Source organism: Balaenoptera musculus, chromosome 10, assembly GCF_009873245.2.
Source record: "Balaenoptera musculus isolate JJ_BM4_2016_0621 chromosome 10, mBalMus1.pri.v3, whole genome shotgun sequence".
In the NCBI taxonomy this organism is placed as follows: Eukaryota; Metazoa; Chordata; class Mammalia; order Artiodactyla; family Balaenopteridae; genus Balaenoptera; species Balaenoptera musculus.
This window is the reverse complement of record NC_045794.1, coordinates 10493894-10499691: the sequence shown is the minus strand read 5'-3', so window position 1 is coordinate 10499691 and position 5798 is coordinate 10493894.

Sequence of the window (5798 nt, the reverse complement as noted above, 5' to 3'; positions counted from 1 at the left end):
TTTCTCTATCTCACCTACTTCACTCAGTATGACAATCTCTAGGTCCATCCATGTTGCTGCAAATGGCATTATTTTGTTCTTTTTTTATGGCTGAGTAACATTCCGTTGTATATATATGTACCATATCTTCTCTATCCACTCCTCTGTTGATGGACATTTAGGTTGCTTCCATGTCTTGGCTATTGTAAATAGTGCTGCAATGAACATTGGGGTGCATGTATCTTTTGGAATTATGGTTTTTTCTGTGTATATGCCCAGGAGTGGGATTGCAGGGTCATACGGAGCTCTATTTTTAGTTTTTTAAGGAACCACTATACTGTTCTCCATGGCGGCTATACCAACAGCGTAGGAGGGTTCCCTTTTATCCACACCCTCTCCAGCATTTATTGTTTGTAGATTGTTTGATGATGGCCATTCTGACCGGTGTGAGGTGGTACCTCATTGTAGTTTTGATTTGCATTTCTCTAATAATTAGTGATGTTGAGCATCTTTTCATGTGCTTTTTAGCCATCTGTATGTCTTCTTTTTGTAATGAAAGCTATATCCAACCTCCCATGTTCTGATTCACATTTGTTTTTAACTTCTCAGGAATATCACTCAGTCAACCATCTTGCCCCTGAATCTTTAACATCTTCCTTCTTCCTAGCTCCTTCCTTTCAAAATTAAAGCTTGCTTCAGTATTTCCCATGTTAAAAAAAAAAAAGTCTCTTGGCCCTACCTCTTCATTGAGCTGCTGTGCGTTTCCCTCCTCCCTTTAACAGCCAAACTGTGTTGAGTGCACTTCTTTACCATCCACTCACTCCTGGGGTCTGCACCCACCAGCCTGCACTCTGACTGTTCTGGCCAAGGTCAGAGGCATTCTCATTGCTGCATCCAATAACCACTTCCCAGTCCTCTTCTCACTTGAGTTCTTGGCGGCATTTGACACTGCCCATCACTCCTCTTCTCGTGACTTGGCTCAGTGGCTCCATGGATTTCCCCCTCCTTATGTCACCACTTTTCCTCCTCCTCCTCAGTGCAGTTGTCCCCCACTGCCCGTCCCCTTGAATGCTGACATTCCTCAGCGTCCCGTCCTAGGCTCTGTTTTCCTATTCTACATACTCTACCTGGGCAATTTCATCACTTCCAAGGTGCCGGGGACTAGCCAAAGATGCTGATGACTTTCATGTCGATTTCTCCAACCTACATCTCTCCCCTGGGACACCACAGTCCTGAGCCTAATTCTCAGCCTCAGCTCTTGAGGCTCAGAAACTTGGTTTACCAGCACATTCAGAGCGGCAGCACATTTTCTCTTGGGGAAAACTAAGTTATAATTGTCACATAGTAAAGACGCCAAAGGTTAGGGTCTACTTTCATTGCATTAATGTTACTGGTGGTATTGTTAGCATATTCATCGTGAAATTTTTTGGGTTTTTTTGGGTGTTTTTCTTTTTTATTAGAGTCTAGTTGCTTTACACTGCTGTGTCAGTTTCTGCTGTACAGCAAAGTGAATCAGCTATACGTATACATATATCCCCTCTTTTTTGGATTTCCTTCCCATCTAGGTCACCACAGAGCACCGAATAGAGTTCCTTGTGCTATACAGTAGGTTCTCATTAGTTATCTATTTTATACATAGTAGTGTGTATATGTCAATCCCAATCTCCCAATTCATCCCACCCATCATGAATAAAAATTGGCAACTAAAATGCCAATTTTTTAATGTGTGAGCGATTTTTAAAACAGTAAATTAAAACCCATTCTGAAAGGGGGGAGACCAAAAGGGAAATGGCTCATCAGGCCTGATCGCAATAACAGACAAAAATGGAAAAACAAGGTTTCATTACTCAGTCTTATTTAGGGGGAAAGATTGTATAAAATGGCACCACCTCAGTAGATAGCCTATTTTTGAGTTTCAACTCAAAGGAAGAATAAAGGTAAAAATCAAGGTCAACGAAATGTAACCCCAAAGTGGTTGAATCTTCTTTGCTCATTTTAGCTCCTCTTAAGGCCAGTCTCAACTTGGCCCCATACAACCCCACTGACTTGAGAAAGTATGTCGGTTTGATGAACATTTCCCGCAGAGACAGAGGAGGCAATTGTCTTGTGTATCAGAAAGGAAAGCTCCCCTTTCCAGTCTCTTGCCTCAAAATCTTCCTCTCTCCTCAGCAGCTGAATTCCCTCTCTCTCCTTACGACATTCACCCTTGAGCATCTCTTCCCATGGGAAGATCATCACGGTCTTGCTTTCTTCCCCTTGTAAAATTTTCATAGACAACTAACATGCATGCAGCTTTATGGACAGAGTTCTGCTTTACACATAAATATTACGACTTCTGTGACTTCACTCTCAGGCTAGGTAAGCTCTGCTTCTGAAAGTTCCTCCCTTCAAGCTCCATATTTGGAGTGGGTTCTGTTGCAGACATCAACCCTGGTTTTTTTTTTTTTTTTTTAGGTTCTCTGTAGTCATCTATTTTATACACAGTAGTGTATATATGTCAATCCCAATCTCCCAATTCATCCCATCCCTCCCTTCCCACTTTGGTAACCATAAGTTTGTTCTCTACATCTGTGACTCTATTTCTGCTTTGCAAATAAGTCCACCTATACCATTTTTCTAGAATTCACATATAAGCGATATTATACGATACTTGTTTTTCTCTTTCTGACTTATTTCACTCTGTATGACAATCTCTAGGTCCATCCACATCTCTGCAAATGGCACTATTTCGTTCAACCCTGATCTTTTGAACTAATCTCTTTCCCTGGGTATCATTTCCAAGGAAACAAATACAAGAGCTGCAGCAACTGCTCTGATTAACTGTAAAGTCCTCTGGTGTCTTTTTTCCCACCGTTTTCCGCACTTGGTGATTTGAAAGTTGGAGTTCAACTTCCTGCCCTGACAGCCCTAGGCAGCGAGAGAAGTGTTGAGTAAAAGCACAGGCTTGGGGCTTCCCTGGTGGCGCAGTGGTTGAGAATCTGCCTGCCAATGCAGTGGACGCGGGTTCGTGCCCTGGTCTGGGAGGATCCCACATGCCGCAGAGCAACTAGGCCCGTGAGCCACAACTACTGAGCCTGCACGTCTGGAGCCTGTGCTCCGCAACAAGAGAGGCCGCGATAGTGAGAGGCCCGCGCACCGCGATGAAGAGTGGCCCCCGCTTGCCACAACTGGAGAAAGCCCTCGCACAGAAACGAAGACCCAACACAGCCATAAATAAATAAATAAATAAATAAATAAATAAATGTGAGCAGATTTGGTATATAAAAAAAAAAAAGCACAGGCTTGTTACTAGCTGCCTGCTCTTAGGTAGATAACCCACCCTCTCCAAGCCCCAATTTCCTAATCTGCAATGTTGAGGAAATAATAGTACCTTCCTCCTAGGGTTACTGTGAAGGTTAAATGTGATAAAGCAAATAGAGCACTTATGATGCTTACCAGCTCATAATCAGCCCTCAATAAGTGTAAGTTATTATTATTTCTCTCCTACCAAATTCTGCTTCATTGTAATAATATTTTTATTAAAACTATTGCAAAAATACATACATCTTTTGCCTACAGCACACACGTGCACGCACACACACACACACACACACACTGAACATTATTCAGTCATAATACTTAATAAATTGCAAAGGAAAGTGTCTCATACCACATCAAAGTCTTTAGATAAAGGAAAATACCTAATAATCTGTGCTTTAAAATGATGCATTTATGCCATGCTCTTGAAGTAGCTGGGTTCAGTTCTTGGTAGCAGAACCAACTCAACCAGGGGCGGGAGAGAGTCTAGCCCTTAACAGTGTACACAGTGCTTTTAAGTGCCTGACAGGCTCTTTTAATCCACTCTGCAGCACTGCGAGGTGACATTATTACCCCAACTTTGCAGATGTAGAAACTGAGGCCTGTAATCTTCTGACCAGATGTCTTCTGATTTCCAAATGCTTTTGCTACGTGACCCAAGGGAGAATTAGGCCCCATTTCATTGTACCTAGTTTAGTAACTAAAATAGATGATTAGCTCTAATATCAAGAACAGTTTTGTTAATCATTTGACAGTTATTAAGCAACCCCTGGGTGTGGTGAGAGAGGAAAAGGCTAAAGAAAAATAGATCTTTGCCCTTTAAGAGCTTCATCTGTAATAAAGGGACATACCCATGAGCAGCAAAAATACTCAGGGACGCTTACAAAGCAACATAGTTTCTCATGAATTGTAAGCTGCATGCTACCTCATACTTTAATATCTCTGGATGCTGTAAAATCAATTGAACATCACAGTTTACTTGTTAGCAGTTGTTTTCTATCTTAATAGCACATAAAATAGCATGCCTCTTATAATCAATAGCCTCTTATATAAGAGCCAAGAAAATATAAAATAATTAAATGGCCATTTCTTTAATAGCAATCAACAAATATTTGCCAAAAAGTAAATCGTTTTATCCGTAAGTAATAAAGTTAATATCTGTTACCACAAAACTGGAGGTCATCAGCATCACCATTATTGATTCCTACTCCCTGGCTCAGGTTCAAGGTCTTCTTTCCCAAGAGGCAGGCACAGCAAGAGGTTCCTCAGCGTTGGGTCAGAGCAGCCTGCACAAATCAGGCTAACAATTAGTTTAATAAATTCAGATGACAGTGTAACCAGTGGGGAACTGTGCAAGAAGAACCCTCATGTGGACAGAACCTTTGAATAAACAAAATGGTACCATGAGTTCAGACAGAAAGAGCACATTGTTCCTGGAAACACAGTGAAAGTTGTATTTTCAGAGAAGTCGAATTTCAGGGGGTGAGTTAGAAGCAGGGGACGTCCTGATGGAGGCGTCAGCGTGGCACAGTGGCAGAATTCAGAGGGTGTATGGAGATCTGTGGAAGTCTGGGTGACAGGGGTGCAACAAAAGCATGATGGACACTGAACCACAGTCACAGATTCAAATCCTGACCAAACCTCACACTGGTTTTTGACCTTGGGAAAGTCATTTTATTCTTTTAAAGTCACTTTACTGGGAAAGTCATAATTATTTTGAGTTTCGGTTCCTCCTTTGTAAAATGACTATAAAATACATTTAGTGCTGTGAGGAGGAGAGGGAATATTTGTAAAGTATTTGGCAGGGAGAGCAGACACTCAATAAATGGTAATAAAATTGGTTAGAAGCTTTTGAACGGAAGAAGTGAATGAGCAAAGCTGTGATTTGGGAAATTAACGTAGAATCTGTGATTAAAACGGGCTGGAGAAAGAAAGTGCTAAGTAGGAAACTAGTTAAGATGCTTTTTCAATCGTCTGGATGAGAGGTGGCAGGGGCGGAGGGCAAAATAGGACATCTGTCGGTGGAGATGCTGCAGCCAGGGGTCCCTAAGGGCGGAGGCTACAAAGACTGTGAACCTGATATAGCGCCTGCCTGGGGACAGGGCCTGAGGGTGGAGGCCCGGCAAAGCACGCGAGGAATCCGAAAGTTCTGCAGTTTAGCGCCCAGGTACCTGAGAGAGGACACGGCGGGGGACAGTCTCGAGGGTGGGGAGCGGGGTGTTCACCACCGCTGCCTAAATCCCACACCGGGGCGCATCTGTTTCAGGCCCCCAGGGAAGAGGTCAGAGCCAGTACAGGAGGCAGGGCGAGCAGAGGACGACGTGCTTACCCACCGCCCCGCGCCCCTGGTGGGCGGCCGGCAGGTGTCAGAGCGCGACCCCTGCGCCGCCCCTCCCGCCGAGTCCCACCTCCCCGAGCGCGTTCCGAGGGGCGGAGCCCGAGGCGCCCCGCCCACCCCCCGCTCGCCTCGCCCATTCGTCACGCTACGCCCTCCCCGCTCGCCACGCCCCGCCCTCCCCCCC